Source organism: Cariama cristata, unplaced genomic scaffold (genome assembly GCF_000690535.1).
Source record: "Cariama cristata isolate BGI_N322 unplaced genomic scaffold, ASM69053v1 scaffold15682, whole genome shotgun sequence".
NCBI classification, from domain to species: Eukaryota; Metazoa; Chordata; class Aves; order Cariamiformes; family Cariamidae; genus Cariama; species Cariama cristata.
This window is the reverse complement of record NW_009605697.1, coordinates 69007-87312: the sequence shown is the minus strand read 5'-3', so window position 1 is coordinate 87312 and position 18306 is coordinate 69007. Positions and strand designations below refer to the sequence as shown.

General features: G+C 39.5%; 1 protein-coding gene across 1 annotated transcript in view; it reads left to right on the top strand.

Annotated features, from left to right (window-relative positions):
• Positions 1 to 18306, top strand: part of STAU2 (staufen double-stranded RNA binding protein 2) — a gene marked incomplete at its 5' end in the record, with an annotated part of 101609 nt that overhangs the window by 39915 nt on the left and 43388 nt on the right. The gene's annotated exons all lie outside the window — the stretch shown is intronic.

Below are 18306 nucleotides of genomic sequence, written 5' to 3'. Positions count from 1 at the left end.
AGAACGGAAAAAGTACCAGTTTTATTTGCCTTTGCAAAATAAATGATTACTAGCCATCTTTAAATTCTACTGTGTTCACATTTACCATACATTTTATCAGACTCTATGTAAGATTCTCTAAGGAAAAAGGAAAAGTCACCTTAAGAATTATCAAAATTAGTTACTTTTGGGGAAAGGTTTCCATGGTTTTTTTAGACATATTTTGGATCGGTGGATTTTTTTATTGGAAATTTCTAAGTTAGTTGTTAACATAAACGAAGGCCATTAGTTGTTGACATGGTAACGTGAGGATACTTCCTGTCGTTAAGTGTTTGGTGTTTTACGGTAATGGAGAGCTGTGGTAAGTCAGACCATACTTTGACATTCAGTTCTCATTTCATCCAGCAACTTGTTTATGCTTATCTAAAGTCACTCTGTTTTTCTTTCAGTAAAGATCACCTTTTAAAATTTAGTTATAACTCAAATACAATATTTAGACATTTCAATGAATTTAAGGTGGTCCCCGTCAATTTAGTAACGACTACATTCTGGGCTACCAGCCAGCTTGGCCTTTGTCTTAGCATTTATTTAGGCTAGAGTATGATATGTAAACAGAAAAAAGACTTTGTAAGCAAAAAGCACATTTAAGCCATCTGAATAATTATATATTTAAGACATCTAAATGAAAAAGTGTTATTGAGCCTGCAAAGTCAAGCACCTAGAAATTAGGAAATTCCAGATTATTCACAGCATTAGTTTGATCCCAAGTGTACCCATTCAGTGCTCCAAATAGGACATTCTTCTGGGAGGAAGAAAAATATGCATGAAATCACATAGATGAAGATTGTGTCACAGCATGTGCACAAATAGGTAGAATTAAGTTTGCTTGGCCCATTGTGTAGCTAAAATTCCCTAATCTTACTTCAATCTGAAGTTTAAAAATTGTTCATCGTTGCTTTCAGTTATGTAATTTTCCACAGCATTCTTAAAAAGGAAAGAAAAATGTTTTGTCCTTGCAAGATGGCGTGGTTGTTGCATTACGAAACCCTTGTCACTTGTGCAAAGATTTCATCTGAGCTGAGGGCAAAAGGAAAAATAGTGATCTAAAAAGCAAATGCCAACCAGCGGGTCACAAAATACATCTACATACTGGACAGGATTCACAAATTTCTGCTCGTCCCCTTCCTAAATATCAAAGGAATTCCACTTTCTGGGGAAGAGGGATGCAACTAAAAAAAAATAATCCCCTTTTCTTTCTTATTCCTGTGCGATTGGTATGACTTTGCTTGCTTGTCTACAATTTCCCTCACAGCAGGTTTATTTGATACCATTATTATAAAAACAGGAGACAGAACTGCAGTACCTTTGTTAAGCTGAATTATCCACATTTTAAAGTTTCGAATGAAATAAGTGCAAGATATCCATATGTTATAAAACTTAAATCCTAGAAACTCTTCTTTAGCTTATGTAATCTGTCACTTTTCAATCATCTCTTTTATATTGTAGGGTAATTAGGATGGTCACCTGAAAACCTGTGATTTCAGAGGAGGCGTGTTGATTTGTGTCAGCTATGAGGCCTGACATAGTTTGACTTCAGGATCTGTCCACTTCTGTGCCTATGAAGATAATTTTGCTCATGTTCATTCTAAAATATAGATTCTATCAATTCTAGGTTTTTTAATGCAAAACTGTCTGAATGAGGCTGTGGAATAGTTTGTGGGAAAGTGAACAAATCTGTTCCTTGAGAATGTCTGATAACAAAGCTGTGTACCAGATTTGTCACTATATATGTGGCAGAAGAACCACAGCTGACCACATACCTTGATCAAAAAAAGAAGCAGAAATGAAAAAAAAAACAAAACAAAAAACAAAGAAAAAAAACAGGTTCTCAATGGCATCTCCAGCACTATAGTCCACCTTTAGATTGGACTTGTCTTTTGTAATGTGTCTCTCTACTCACAGCCAGTGGGAGATTCGTTACCCAGCAGATACCAGTGTGGTTACAATCCTACATAAGTCTATTATCTTGCTTTTTCAAATACCACCAAGACTTGACACAGGAGTTTTTCAGGTTGTTCTTTTCCTGTGCTCTGTAGGGAGTTTGCATTCTTTAGATTGGTGTAGCTTGTGATTTGAATGACTTTTTTTACATACTTCATTTGAGCAATTTCAGATTAAAATAAACATTTCATATTGGTACACTAATTAGTGCGTACTTCAAATGTCTGATTGACAAGGCATATCTCATTTGGTCATGAAGCGGTATTCTGGAAGCAATTGCTGGTCTTTCCTTTTTCTTTTGGCAAACAGTAAAAAAAAGGAAACATTCCTAAAGCACCACTGCAGTCTAACCCGCCACATGTCTTGTTGGGTTTTGCATTCAGGTATGCCAACCTCTTTAGTAGAAATGTAATGGGTTTTAGAATATTTTTTTCCTGAATTATTTCTTTTTCTATTTTCCGTTTCCTAGTATCTGACTATAACTATAAATTTTTCTTTCCTTAATGGCCGTTATTCTTTGGGTTTTTTTCAGTAGAATTTAGCGACGAGCAGCTTTTAGTTAAATTGATCACCACTTCCTAGTGGCATTCTCCAGCAAACCTGAGTTTGGCCTCAATGGTAGTGATTCCTGGTATTTTTTACCTTGCTGTGGGATGGGAGACAACCTGTTCTCAGGGCTTATGATGGACTTCAGGCATGCAGTGTGAAGCTGAGGAATTAATTGAGTGTGGTTGGTATAAAGTAATAGGAAGTCCAGATAGTTGTTCTATTTGTGTCACTGGGAAAATTCAAGGTACGAGGAATCGGAGATAGAAAAGGGAAAAATTCAAAGGTAGGCTATCTTAGCAAAAGTAGGTGGAATGGAGCCGAAAACTAAGCAAGTGCAGGGAAACGGGGCAGTGAATGTCTGAAGGCTGTGGAAGTGGGCTAAAGAGAGGAAGTTAGAGCTAAGTGGAAGAGGATGCTCAAAAAAACCCACCAAAATGAGTAAAGACATCTTCTCTGCTGCTTAGTCTGAAAGTCTTAGAGAGTTCTGCTTGCTCAGCTTCTCAAAGTATTGAACACCGAGTTGCTTGTTACCGATACAAATAAATACCTTTCAGCTTTAGTGAACTGGGTTATATGAAGAGCTCTTTGAATTCTTGAGCACAGACACACCAAGAACTTTTAGTTAGAAGATGTAATGCTGTCAGAGCAAGCTATCGAAGGAAACGGAGATTTCTGTTTCCCCTAAAGAAATCTAGTCAATACCGTAAATTTGTTAGAGATGTACTTCACTCAGCACAAATTATTGGGCTCACTATAATGGTAGCTAGGTTAAATTTGACAGCCTGTGTCATACAAGATGACCTGTGACATAGTTTCAGTCTAAGAAGTGACACTTCTACTTCCACTACGTCTTGAACAAGGCAGTGTCAAACTCACCTTCCATGTTTGCGTGTATAGTTTGGCAACTTGCAATGTTACCATCTTTAGTGACTTTGTAATAATTGCTGTTTTTCTGGATACTTCAGCTCCTAATGACTGTAGGGCTCTGCTTCGGGGCCGTCATACCCCCATGGTTGTCATAGCTGTGAAGAAAACCCTGGCAAAAACATCTTGGGTGCATCCTTAAGGCTTGCTGAACAGCAGGCAAATTGAAAGTATGAACATTCATTTTTTTATTAAAATTATTTTAAAGTCAGTCCTGCTGATGAGGAAGAACAGATTGGGCCCATTTGGAGATTTTTTTCAATGCTTCCCATGGAGCTACCTGTACGACTGAATTTTTAACCCCCAGTAACTTGATGTTCATTGAGAGATGACCAGTTCTCTATTTAAGTTTCAGGAGACAGATCAAAGACCAGTGGATTTTCTTAAAGTCTCATTAATACTTTTTGATTATTTTGAAGGTTTTAACATATGCGTGGTTTTTAGAGCTGGCAATACTGCCCATTTGATTATTACTGACTTCCACTGTTTACTTCACCTAAGAATCCCAATGAGATGTGCTGTGTCATCATTGATGACAATGAATTTTTTATGCTTATGTTTTTAGTCTGTGCTTGCTTAATCCCATCCATTATATTTGTGTTGTATATTAGACCATGTTTTCAGAACTCTTCTACACTTTACAATGCATAAAATGGAATACTTGGATTTTCTAGGACAGATAACAATTGTGTGATGTTATATATAATTTACCACTATTATCACTTTTATTTTCAAGTATAAAAATAACTGGAAAGAGAATAAGCAGGGGCTGAAGTTGTAGAAGTGGAAGAGCTACTGATGAGGTAGACTTGATAAGAGAGTCCAACAGGAGGGGCTGTACTGAAGGGAAGATGCCGTACTCAGCAGTTTCAGAAATCGCTGGTGGAAAGCTTGACAGACAGCAGTGACAAGCAAACTAAGATGTGGTATGTAGCAAACCATCGCTGTCGGCCTGCAAACAGGCATTTCGGGGCAGGGTGAACGGATTGTGGTGATGCCCGGCGGTGAGCAGCTCCTGATATCGCTTGAGTACAGCAAAGGTGGAATTAGTTCTCTAGGGACAGAAGACCTCGGAGATGGGGGACAGGCTTGAGGGAAGGTGCTTGGAGCGTTGAAACTTAAGGTTTAAGAGGAACTTTACCTTGTAACAGCAAATACATAATACATATACAGGTCCACATCTCTGTATTTGTTACGGTCTGAGAATTGGTTGTAGAGCGTGCTTGGGAGGCAGCAGCTGGGGAATTTATGCCAGCTGGAGTCACTGACTGACTTACCTGTAAGAAAAAACAAAGCCCAGAAAACTAATGGTGTAGTCAGTGAGTATGCAGAGGATGAGAATTTGTCCAATGCTGCAACCAAAAAAGATGAATGGGATTGGGTTTTTTGTTAAGGTACCTTTCCACATCAGAAAAAAAAAAGATTATTTACTGGACACCACACTAATTCCTGCTTAAAATTAATTTTGTTCTAAGGTGAAATTAGTGTTTTCTAGATGTTCAGATTTACTTCACAGTGGGTGTTTGTGTCCTGGACATAGCCAAAAACTGATAAAACGGTAGGATTTTCTTTAAAAAACACATGTATTCCTTTTTTTGGCTGGTGTTATGTGCTTCACTGGTCAGCTCATTTCTACTTGATTTACTGTAAATACAGTTCTCATTTCTTTGAGGCGGCTTCTTCAATAAAATGAGAAAACTTTAGTTTGACTCCGTAAAAATCTTTTAGCAGTTTTTCCCAAAGCTTGGTGATTCCATCACAGCCCCTTCAGCATCAGGACACCTACCTGATCTTGTAAAAACATCTCGTGCAACTCAGTCTCCTTCTCCTGCCGGTGGGATCTGGGTGGCTGCTGCCTTCTCCTTGACAGCTCCGTGACCTTCAGAGTGGGTCAGGCATGGCCACAGCTGAGTGCCTGGCGATCCAAAAGAAGACAGTTCATGTAGGACAGAAATATAAACTGCTTTTGATATATAGCGCCGTGCTTCACTCTTCTCTTCTTGTGTCGGGAAAGTTGCACCTCTTAGGTTGACGTTGCAGTCAGGAGTCATCCCATCAGGTTTTAGTTAGGCTCACTAGGTTGTTGTCAACTATTTGGTACTTTTTCCTCATCTGCTGTGCTCCCCACGACTGCATGTGGAAGCATTGGTACATTCTCTCCGTATTTTTCATCTTCTGTTTCACATTATCTCAGTCTGGATGTACGTGACAGAACATTTGCTTTTCCCTGGCAGCTGCTGAAGTTTTCCTTGATGAGCCCGAGATCAAACGTTTGTTTTTCTTCTGGATGTGTAATCTTTCATTTTCATAAAGTGAGTTACTAATTAACTGCCGAATGGGAACAGAACGTAAACCAAGGCACAGCTATCTCCCTGCCAGACCCTTTCAGTGCTCTCATTCAGGGCTTCCTGAGTAGCTTCCCAATGTGACTGCCTCTTGCTGAAGATGCAGAATAGGATTTTTCAGTGCTTTGTGAATACATGTTTGTTTACACGGTAATGTCAGCAGGGTATGAAATGCTACTGTTGCAGTCTCTGGGTATCTTACATGCATGTCATGTAGATGATGACAAACAAAGACCATTTGTGTTTGGGGGACTGTTACCTCCTGTGTTGGAATATCCTGGTGACAACCATGAGTGAGGTTTCACAAGAGTGGTGAGGTTCACAGAATCACAGAATGGTTGGGGTGGGAAGGGCAACGAAGGTGGTGAAGGGTCTGGAGCACAAGTCTGATGGGGAGCGGCTGAGGGAGCTGGGGGTGTTTCGTCTGGAGAGGAGGAGGCTGAAGGGAGACCTGATCGCTCTCTACAATGACCTGGAAGGAGGGTGTAGCCAGGTGGGGATCGGTCTCTTCTCCCAGGCACCCAGTGACAGGACAAGAGGGCACAGTCTGAAACTGCACCAGGGGAAGTTCAAGCTAGAAGTGAGGAGGCCTTTCTTCACAGAAGGGGTCATTAGGGATTGGAATGGGCCACCCAGAGAGGTGGTGGAGTCACCGTCCCTGGAGGGGTTTAAGAAAAGACTGGACGTGGCACTTAGTGCCGTGGTCTAGTTGACATGGTGGTGTTGGGGCAAAGGTTGGACTCGATGATGCCAGAGGTCTCTTCCAACCAAATCGATTCTGTGATTCTGTGAAGGTCATCTGGTCCAACCCTCCTGCTCAAAGAGAGCCACCCAGAGCCGGTGGCCCAGGACCATATCCAAATGGCTTTTGAATATCTTCAAGGTGGAAGACTCTTCCTTCATTGTTCCTTCCCATTGACTTCATCTCCAATCCTGGCTGCTTCCTAAACCACTGAGCTAGCAGAAACTAACTCAAGTTTTTAGCCGGCTAAGTGAGTCGAACTGATCCACTGGGGCTTAGAGGAGTACCAGAGCTGCAACAAGGGAGACAGCAGGACTGCCCAGCCAAGAGAAGAGGAGGGAGAGCCATCCCTTCCACAGCAGCAAGCTATTAGAGCAGCTTACCCACCTTGTAAAATGTCACTTGAAGAGGATGAGACAAAAATTAACTGTACAGAAAAGTGATTTTCTTGTAGAAATGTTTGTCTTGTTTAGTACCCTTAAACCTGTTCACTGTGCGGTAGCATGATCTGGCATAAAGAAGAGAACAGGAATGCACACAGAAGGAGGGCGGAAGAGCAGGATCATAGCAACCCTGACCTAGAGAAGTTTAGCTTTTTTGGAACGGCACCCTTAGTAGTTGCTTGCATTAAAATACCTCAGCAGGGCTTACAGTGCAGTGTAACATGTGGAAGTGGAAAGAAAGGCATTAACAACATGCAGTGAGCCAACCTTCTGTAGACCACAGGCCAACTGTTGGCTATCCTTTGTCTGCAATCTGGTTCTGGTTTGGTTTGTTTTGCTGTTACTTTAGGCTCAGCTGGCCAACAGTGAAATGTAAAAATCTTGACTTTTCTTGCTGCTGTAGTTGTTAGGGAAGGGCAGAAGCTTAAAAGAGAAAGGTATTGGAGAAATTTGGAGAAGCTGAAAGTGTCAGTTTTCTGCCTTGTCACACTGCAGCAGGAGATTCAGCCCACTTGCAGTGTCACGAAATGTAACAGCTTTTTCCCTGGCAGGAAAAAACAGAGGGAAGACGACAGAGGTAGGTTCTTCTCCTACTCTATAGTTAAAAATGGATAGACATACACCTACTAGACAGACGTTGGTGACAGAGATGGAGGCAAAAATAAAGTGGAAGGAGACCCCCCTAGTAGCCTGTCTTGCAGTTGGGATTGACAAGGATCTGGATTTTTCGTCTTGACCCTTGATGGGCAGCATTTTCATTTTAATAACTGTACTCATTTTAATTTCCAGGATGGGTAAAGCCTTTCAGACCTTATGAATTAAAACTAGCACTCAGTGAAAACCCAGTTGCCTATTTAGTAGGTGCCTCCATTTTAGATTAGCAAAACATACACTCAACTTTGTTGCCCAGCCTGTACTTCCCGGAGTTACTCTGTGGCATTTTCCACACACTAATCATAGTAGCGCTGTGTCTGTTTGTTGATACGTGTTTAATCACTTGTCATTCAATGAAGTTGCTTAACACACTAATTATATCATTGCCATTTCAATATACATTTCCTTAACCATTCTACAAGACAAAATAATGATTTGCACATGTTGCTTCTGAAGAGCTGTGCTTTTGCCAAAATTGTGTTTGCCACCTAATTTTTCCACTTCTCTTGAAATAGTATCACATGGCTAGCATTATGCGTTCACGTAGTACAAATGAAGTTTCATAGTTTTTTGGTTGCATAATCATCACATAACCCCTGGATGTACATGCAAGTAGAAACTAAATTTGACATCCTACACCCCTTGATTTCAAGGATTCGTTTCAAGAAGCCAGGGTCTCCTAATAGATGTTCCGATAATAGACTTAAAGGGAAATGAAGGAGGTTAGGTTTTATAACTAATTACAGGGGAACAGCCAAACTTACGTACTGTGAAATACAGTGGGATAACGAAACTGAGCGCTCCTCTGTCACCACTTTCATTTCATCAAATTGGTACAATTTTCCTCTATCTGCTCAGAATTTAAACAACTTTTCCTTCTTTTTGAGATAGGTCTACACAGCATAACCAGCCTTGGCGGTGGGCTAGTGTAAGCACTTCTGTAAACTTGGACTGTCTTCCAACACCATCTTCCCACAGCAAAATCCTGTCATCTGTTGTGTCTACATAACTTCTGCACTCATCTGTCTGTAGTATGGCCCACGTTTTTAGTCCTGAAACACTTTTCTCAGTCTGTTGTAGGCAAACTGATGTCTATTCTGGGCAGAGGTAGGATTACAGGAGGAACGAAGCAATAGTTTTGTGAAGTAATGGGAAGAGTATAAAAGTAGTCATGCATGGATGCTCGGTGCAGATTGTGGCAATTCCTGTCCAATTTAACGTTCAGTTCTAAAGTGACTCTCGTAGCTATGCTACTTGTAACATGGATCGGTACATTAAAGGTCTGGATCTCTGCTGAGCATGAGGAAGCTGTGGAGCTATGTTTAGGAGCACTAAGATTAAACTCAGTTCCTAGACCTCCATGGTACAACATCCTGCTTTCTTCCTCAGAGGGTTTTTTAAATACTCCATCAAGAAAGCTGAAGACTTACCCTAGCTTGATCACTAATGGTTTACTTGAGAAAATTATTTCGCTTTCCTTTTTTACCTGATTGCCCTTGATACCTGATGGACAGTGTCAGACATCTCCAGGGAAAAAGGTGTTTATATTCTTTCCTATATCTCATTTAACATAGCATCTGAGTCCCTCTCTTGCCTCCCAAACTCATTTCACATACGGATTTTTGTAGTCACACTGGGTTTTTCGGATCATCAAGTCAGGACATCCCACTGTTTGAGACAGGAGGGAGTCACTAACCAACCTTCTTTCTCTTCAAAGGATCAAATATGCAATGTCCTCACTTGATACAGGAGTTCCTGCATCCCCAGAAGCTCTGTATGTACTCGTGTCCTCCATTTCATAGCCCTTACAGACTGTCTGTGTTCCAATACTAAGCTTCATTCGAGCAAGATCCTTCACATACGCTAAATACAAGACTGCTTCCAAGTAGTTCACTCTCTCAAGGATGCAGGACTTGAGATAATAAACACTAAAATGGAGGTATCAAGCAAAATCAAAACAGTGAACTCTTAAGTTAAACTTTAATTTTTATACGTATTTCTTCATATTCATTCTTTCTCTTTCCCACCATTAGAGAGACTGTGAGACCTAGTTTTCCACAGATCCTTACGCCTGTACAAATAATTGATTTTACAGTCCAAAATCTCCTCTCTCATCCTTCATCCCCTCAAAAAACCCAGTTCAAATTGGTCCAAAATAAAGAAAAAAATGCTTCTAGCCAAAAAAAATAATTCATTTTGTTCTTGGGTGTTTGTAGTGAAACTAGGAAAACGACTGAGATTCACAAAACAGGTGGAAAAGATGATGAATTACTTTACCTACAAGCACAGCGGCTCACACACTCACGCAAGCTGCAGATGTTAATTTTATTCTACGTCTGTCCCCGCAGGAGCATGAATCCTCTGTAGGAGCCCTCCTCGTGCTACAGAGCAGCACGGCTGGGTAGGCAGAGGAGCACAAAGTGACAACCACAGAGTAGTCCTCTTCTTTGACTCACCAAACACCGAAGTGCTCAGGAGAGCTGTGTGAGAAGAAGAGTTTGGGGGATTTCTCGTTTTGTAATACCCCACGAGGCAGGAGTTAGGGCACTGTTCTGAACAGTGAAAAGAAGGATTCAGATCCTCCTGGGAGTCAAAGAGCTATGATTTTCCACAGCCCAGTATTGACCATCAAGTGAATCTTGCCCTTTGGTTTTCACTACAAATGGCCGAAGCTAAGAACAGATAACTTCAAAGTTTCCAAAATTATTTACAGTTGAAATTGCAGAATACCTCTCCCAAGTCTAGGAGCAGATTTAACCAACCCAAAACTGCTTTTGCCAATGTATATGTATTTTTCAGGGCGAATATGCTGCACAGCCAACCCCATCCCTGTCACCGGTAGGTACCCAGCTGGTGGCAGCATTGTTCAAACCTCCCAACCATGTGCCCCTCATGCTTGGAAGGTGCCACATGGACCCCAAGGAAGGACTGGTAGGTCAGGTTATGCGTTCAGCTGGAGTCACTGTGTTCCCCAGCAGTACCCAGAAAGTTATCGTCTTCCTCCCCGGTGTAATTCTTCGAAGCATAACCTGCAGACAAAAGGAGAGCTTTCCTTGGCATTCAGCTCTCTATAAAAAAGCTTTACGTTTACTTCAGGTTTTGGAAAACTTGGTTACATAGCATGGATTCATAAAGGACATCTTGGCATACATTTATACCTCTGCTGTTGCTGAGTCTCTTATATTAGCAGCTTGATAATGTAAGACAAGTGCCGAAGGCTCAATTCTCTGTGTGCTGATAGCAGTGGGGCTCTGAGCAGTCCCTGTACCCGTCATGCCTCAGGTATTTACATAAAAAACATACCTTTTGCTGATACTGGCTATAAGGCTCATTCTAGTAACGTAAAGATTTTAGGTGGCTTTTGAAATCCTAGAAAGCCTGTTTAGCTGTTACTTCAAAACGTCAGGCTGTTCAGCAAGTCAGTCCTATTTCAGACTACTCCCTAAAAGTTTCATACTTTACCATTGTGTTGAATAATTTGGGTGGTTTTTTTTTCCTAGCCCAGCATGCTGTATGAAATTATGAATTGAGGAGATTTTTATGTTGTCGTATTTGATTCAATACCCCATTGTTGTTTAAGCAAAGTGGTACAACAATACGCTGTCAGTCATTTAGGGGACAGCTGGGTGTACATGAAGCTTTGTTCATGGGAGTGGGGCTTCCCAGGCTGCCTCCGGTCGTCAGTGCAGATAATACTGCAGGACCTGGGGCTTGATTTTGGAGTGTGCCAGAAAACAGGATCGTTCTTTCAAGTGGTATAATAAAAATTAAACAGGGATCAGTGTGCAGAACTGATCTTTTTTTGTCATCATGTATCTGTCCGTGCTTGTGAGAAAAAATAATAGAAAAGAAAAAAATGGGAAAGGAACTTTTGCAATAATTTTCTAAGCTGCAAAATAGTTAAGCGAGAAGATACAGATTTGAGAGGGAGTTAAGGAAATCAAAAGGAGGCATCAAACATTGGCTTGACCCAAAAATGCTTAAAGCCCCATTTGCCCTTACAGGACAAAAATATTAGCAGAGAAGCAGCCCGGCATGCTGGCAAATACACAATTTAGACGTGTCAAACTACCTTGAGAAAATTTGCAGAAATGTGAAAGTTTTTTAGCCCTCATTTAAATAAACTGGAGCTTGTGGAGTTTTTTGGAACTCTCCTGATAAGTAACACTTAAAACGCTTTTGATCAAATACCCTTTCTCAGGCAATTATGTGTTCTTAATTTAGAGGCCAGTTCAAAAGATTGCTTGTTACCTTCATTTAGCAAAGGTTCAACTGCTGCAGTTTTCTGATCCTTTTAAAAAAGGCAACCAGGGAGAGTTTACACAATAAAAGTTCTTTTTCTATTCTCAAATTAATTATTTTGAAATATCTCACAGATTACATCAGTTTCTTACTTGCATTCATGTTACAAGATGGTGACTATTGTACATTGCTAGTGATGCATTAAATTAGTTGTTTACATTATAAAATCTAAACATATTAGAATCTTTTGTGTTTGTCTTCAAAGATTCCTATTCTAATAAAGCTTTCTGAAACAAGTAAGATTGTCTTTTTTGTTTAGTTTATGCATCAGTGGAGAACCTAAAGATTTGTAGCCGCTAGCCATCCCTGTCTCTGTTTAGTAGAGTGTAAGGAAATTGTGTTTGGGACAATATATATTTTAATTTAAAAGGGAAAGTTACACTTTTAAATGGATCATTTTGCATTTGGAAAAGGTAACACCTGAGACAAACATAGATGGAAAGACTCGAAATTCATCCTCTTTTCTCAAAGGCTCTGTTTGGCTGCGACTTTTAATCGAAGTGAAAGAAGTATGGACACTGTACTGAAAAATAAAAATTTTGGCTGCATCCTTCCCATTTCTGGTGGCTTTGTGTCGCTCTTCAGGTCAAAGTGTTTCTGAGGGTGAAGTGATACAAGACCAACATTCAGTAAAGAACAGTATTTGGGATTTTAAACAAACTTTGCAGTTTGGACTCTCAGTTTTGCTCTGTAACAAATGTTTTAACAGAAATGTAATGAAAGGTGAAAAATAAAAGCGAAAGCTGGCAGTTTTAATGCGGCTGGAGCTGCTCTGTGAAAGTACTTTTCCCTGTTGAGGGAAGTTCATGAATACATTTTTAGCAGCAAAGAAACTTCTTGAAGAGTGAGCTGAGCAGCGTGGCAATGACCGTTCACACTTTCCCCTTAACACACTCCTTTAAGTTTCTCAGCTAGAGAAATGATGGCCTTAATACACTTTTTAGGTCATACTGGGTCTGCCTTGTGAATCTGTGTTTTAATATGTTTAGACATACATCTTCCTATCTTAACAGTGTTGGCAAGTCATGAGAAAACAGCAGGATATTATTTACCTGTCAGAAACCAAAATAACTTGCATTAAGCCAATGACCAAATAAAATTGTCACATTACACTTTGTATCAATGAGTGCCACTGAAAGGAAGAGTAGCAAGCTAAGTGTTAACTTCAGAAGCAGATCATTTTCTGTGTACAAGATAGGCCTTTTAGGATAACAAGCCAAGAGCCCTTCATATCTAAATAGCCTCTAGAACATACAGCAATAAAACAAGCGCTGAGTTATAGTAAGACTTGGGAAATGTGACAAAATAAGCAGTGGAATGAAGAGAACAGTACTGAAACCAGTTGGAAAAACAGAAAGTATAGAATTTGATGAAAATATGAAGTATCTTAAGGAACATCTTGTTTCTGATCATGACTAAACAGTGAGAAAAGCGATAAGGAGTAAACTGACTGTTTTCAATAAACCTTCAACTTTAGACAAAAAAGCTAAGTGATTAAAAAGTACCAAAGACTATTTTGATTAAATAAAAAAAATGCGGCATTTTAAGGTAAAGTGTAAGATTAAAAAAAAAAAAGGAATATATACTCATTTGCTTGAAAGACCTTTTTAATGAAAGAAAGCATGAGAAGGTATGAAACAGTCTGATGTAAAAGCCCGTCAGAAGTTGTTGCAAAGGTTATCACTTGCCAAGATGTTTAGGCAAGATGTGTTCCATCAGCAGCCTAAGGACAGTGCCGTGTGTAACAGGATCGGAGCACTCATGATAGCTGAACAGTTTTAGTAAAGTTAAAGGTTAATCATGAAGCTTCAAAAATAATACAGACTGTGATCTGAAGTCTAAAGTACAAATTAAAACCTCAAGAGAAAAATTAAAGGCTACATTTCAAACATACCTTCTGATTCTGGACTTCTGATTTGAGATACCTTAAACTACGGTATTCAGAAACAAAGAGCACCCCCAGCTTTTAAACAGATACATGCTTGATCTTTTGCAGGAGCTTTACCCATTCGGTTGATAATGTTACCAGATGAGTATCCACACCGCTAGTTCATGAGGAAATTCTGACCAAATGTCCTGATCCTATAAACATTTTCATACTCATGTAGGTTTGCATATTAGGTTACCTGATGACTGGTCTGTGCAAATGTACAGACGGTCAGAAATGCAAGTTCAATTGATGGGAACAGAGGTTGATCTGAGGTGAAATACCAAATGTAGCTACATTGCCTGGGTTTAGTATCCCATCTTTGTCTTGGCTGGGCTCCTGTCTAAATGTATGAGAGTAAAACACAGCACCTCTGAACACAGTCATACTAAGAACTGACATTCCTACAGTTAGTTTTTAATGTCCAAACTGCATGAAAGCTGCAGTTTCCAGCATATCACAATGAATAATTTGTGATTTTAACTCCGTTTTGCTCTTTCTGTTTTCTTTTACAAGTCCTTGTAGCTGGTACTTGCATGCCCATTGCCTCCTGCTGGCCAAAAGTGACTGAAGGGGAAAATTTTGTTCATGGTTTTAGAAAAAGAGATGGAGGGAAGTACAGAAAAGTAAAAGACTTGTTACTGGAATCGCGGGAATTCATGGCCCTTGTCCTGAGGACAGCTGCATGGGCTGGGTTGTGTCTTGAAGAGCCACGGTTCTCGTAGGACTCCTTTTGGGTAATGCCTCTTACTTCTCTCCTAGACCTCCCTTCTAAAACCTTGTTCCTGATCACAAATCATTTCGCAATTGAGAGAGCAGCAGCCTGAAGTATGAAAGACTAGTATTTGACTGATGGTTTGAGCAGGAGTGCAATTTTGAGGCTGGTCTTTGTCAGATGGAAAAAGACTCTAGGGCATGTGTTATGTACTTCTGCATTCCCAGTCACGTTCTCCATCTCAAGTAGAAATTAGAAGGTAAACAAGCCAAGTTGCCAGCTAATAGTGGCATAACCAGGTGACGTGCTTTGGTTTCTACTATCCGAAGAAGTGATAAAAGTCCTTTCAAGTCTTGAAATGGATGGTGTGAGTACACCAGTGTAGTGCATTGGCGCTGGGAACTTGCTAAAGACGATGTTTCAGAGTTTGCAGCTGAAGTTTCCATTATGTTCCTTGTCTGACAGAAGAAAGAAAAGGCTCGGTATCACTCTAATTCTGCTGTAGTCTGAGAGAAATTGTGTGCCTTTCTTCCTGTCTGATCTTCCTCTACCTTTTACGAGATCTTGGTTTTGTCTTTGGTACTTTTGAGATGTTTCCCTGCAAATCTCTCTCGTAGGTACTGCAGGTCCACTCTTAGGTTGCCCACACCTTCTCTCATAAGCAGGATAACTTCAGCTTCTTTAGTCTTGAAATACAGGGAAGATTTTACATACTCACCTTACTCTTCTAACTCTTTTTCAGAACCATCTGAACTGCCAATATACCTTTTAAACTTTGGAGCTTAGAGCCAAGCATGATCAAATTCTAGAATATTAATGCTGGTAATTTACTGGTAATACCACTTGCCTGTTTCTTTATTTATTTTGACTATGTGTCTAAGGGTTTGCTGTTGTAGCCTTTGCATTACTTTTGCTAGTGTAGTTTGTTCCATTTTTTTTAATCTTGTCTTTTTTTTTCTGGAATAAATGAGCATAGATGAGCTGCGTCTGAGTTAGCTGGAACTTGCATCAATGCAGATTGCCTGTTGAAAGTTCCATTTTTACAATGATTACATGTCAACATTAGGGGGTTGCTCCAAAGTAGCTGCCTTTTTATCAATTCTTGCTCTTTGCTGGGGAGAAAGCAGAGAATGCAGCAAGAATGCATTAGCTGTGTTGAAAGTAGTCTTTACGTATAGAAAACAAGACTCAATTTCCCCCAAGTTTCATTATTTCATGAGTTGCATTCCTTGAGTACCGGGAGTAAAGTTCAAAATGTTAATATGCTGGTATGATTAGGATGCTTTTGATGAATGTGGTCTGTATGAGGCTGGGCTCCCGTTCAGAATCAATCAGTCAGTGCCTGGCGAGGTTCGTAAGTAAATGTCTTTAAAGGTTGCATTTTCTGAGGATGTATTTGTATTCTCTAAACAATCATCTAGCATATTCTCTGCGTAATATCCTTACATAGTGTCAAAAATTGTGGAGAAAAGAAATCTTCGAAAATGCAAGTCTTCTGTCTACCAATGCACAGGGAGCAGCGTACATCTGAGCTGGCCTGTTGAAACGAATTGATTAATCCAGTCTTATGTCAAAATGCGTATACAATGTTGAATAAAATAGCATTAAGGCTATGAATAGGAACAAAATTCTTACAAATTACTTCAGAGCAAAAAAAATATACTGACATGCTGTCTGTACAACATGGGAAGTAAGGTATATATTTTATGTTCATTCTTACAGAAATTACAAAAAATTATATGTCAAATTAGAAAGCCCTTATGTGAGCAGTTAAAATTAATTCACAGGGCTTACTTGTACAGAAAGTCACTCCATTACATAGCATTTTCAAAATCTGGCCCAGACTATATGCATCCATCAACATACTTAAAACAACTTGCCACTGTGGTGTACCCTGTATAAAATAATGATCTGTGTATATGTCAGATACACAATCAAATTGTATTTCACATTTGAAATATGTTTAAAATCTTTTCTTTTGATATAAATTTCTTCAGTGCAATGTTTTTTCTGCTGAAATCTGAGATGATCTCTTTAATTGTGTAGTGTTGTGTTTCGGTAATTCAAGTCACGGTGCAGGTGGTACATGCAGTTTACTGACGTTAGAGATAGTATTTAAACAACTCCATGCTCAGAGGTAGTATATCAAAAGTTTTTAAATTGAGGGTGACAGGAACTGGTGCTGCACTTTCATGTTATCCAACAATGTGGAAGAATTTTGACATACAGCTGGAGTGATCAAACTGCACCGGTTTTACTGTCTAACTTCATTTGACATGAATTTCAAAGGTATTTGGAAATTATTAAATTGTACACTACATTCGGAGAGTTTACCTTCCTTAGGGAACTTGTTTATAAAGTCTGATACAAGGGGGCACATGATCTCAAAACATTGCATGAAGCTGATATATTTTTTGGTAAATCTCCTTTTATGTTTCATTTGCGAGTCATGCAGAAGCTGTAGTTTCTACAGGAGGTCTTCCTAGAAAAGCGAAGCACGCTGCTACTAACCTGCCCACATTATTTTACAAATGTGCCTCTTCCACTGCTACAGGAAAAGACTGGCCTGAAAATACAAAAGATTACTTCAGATCATCAGTATTTTGTGTACACATAATAGGTAAAATTGGAAAACAAGGGTAACAACGGGAAGCCCAGAGTAGTTTGGTGATACAATGTTGGTTCTAATTCACATCATAAATGATATAATTTGTGGAAGCTTAATAAGTGTTGTAGAATATTTACTGGTTTGTTGCTTTTTGACAGAAAAACCAAGAAGAATTTCTCTAAATCTTTTTGTCATGTTGCTTAATACTGCTGTGGCTCAAAGAGCATAACTGTAAGTGTAGAGATGAACACTTTTTAGTAGGGTAAAACTGTATGTAATTTAAAATTTTCTGTGAATACTTGTATTTCTTCAGGATTCTGATGGCTGTGACCCATAGGACTTAATTTACTTTTGTAGTTAATGTATGTATGAGTCATATAAAAGAAATGAGGATTTCAAAACTTAAAACAAAACTAGTTTAATTACAAAAAAATGCTGTGAAAACTCATGACTGATAGTCAGTTATAAAAAAAAAAAATCTTTTTGAAAATGGCTTCCTGGCTTTTTAATTAAAACTTTTTACTTTTTATTTAGTTAATATGAAACTTTTACCTACATTTTGATTTAATTTTTTAAAGTAAGATCTTTTATGTCAGTGATTCCTTTTTCTATCTGAATACCAAGTGATTACTGCATAGTGATTCATGACGAGTACCTCGATATAACAGCACTTCATAATTACCTGGTAGACCAACGGATGATCATTTGGTGTTTGCCGTGCTTATCTGCAGCAATAACAAAGGATTAAATACTTCCTGGCTCCCGCATTACAGTTCTCATGCTTTCCCTGTGAGCTCACATAGGCGCGAGAGATGTGTGAATACCGAGTATAAAGCTCAGGAGAGGCTGTAGAAGGGAGTTGGGTATTGAGACACGGATAGATGTCGCATATAAGAAAACGCGGTGTCCTGTGCGATCGTGATTTCTGTAGAACAGAAGCCTATGGGGGGAAGGATTATGGTGTGTGACTGAGGCACCTGTTGAGAAAATGGGCAACTATTGACAAGTCTGATTCATGACTGAGTGACTGCTCTGCTAGTCTTCACATGATCCCCACCGAGAGCGAGCCTCGACCGCCTGCTAAACAAGGGCTGTTTGAAGTTTCTTTTTAACATTT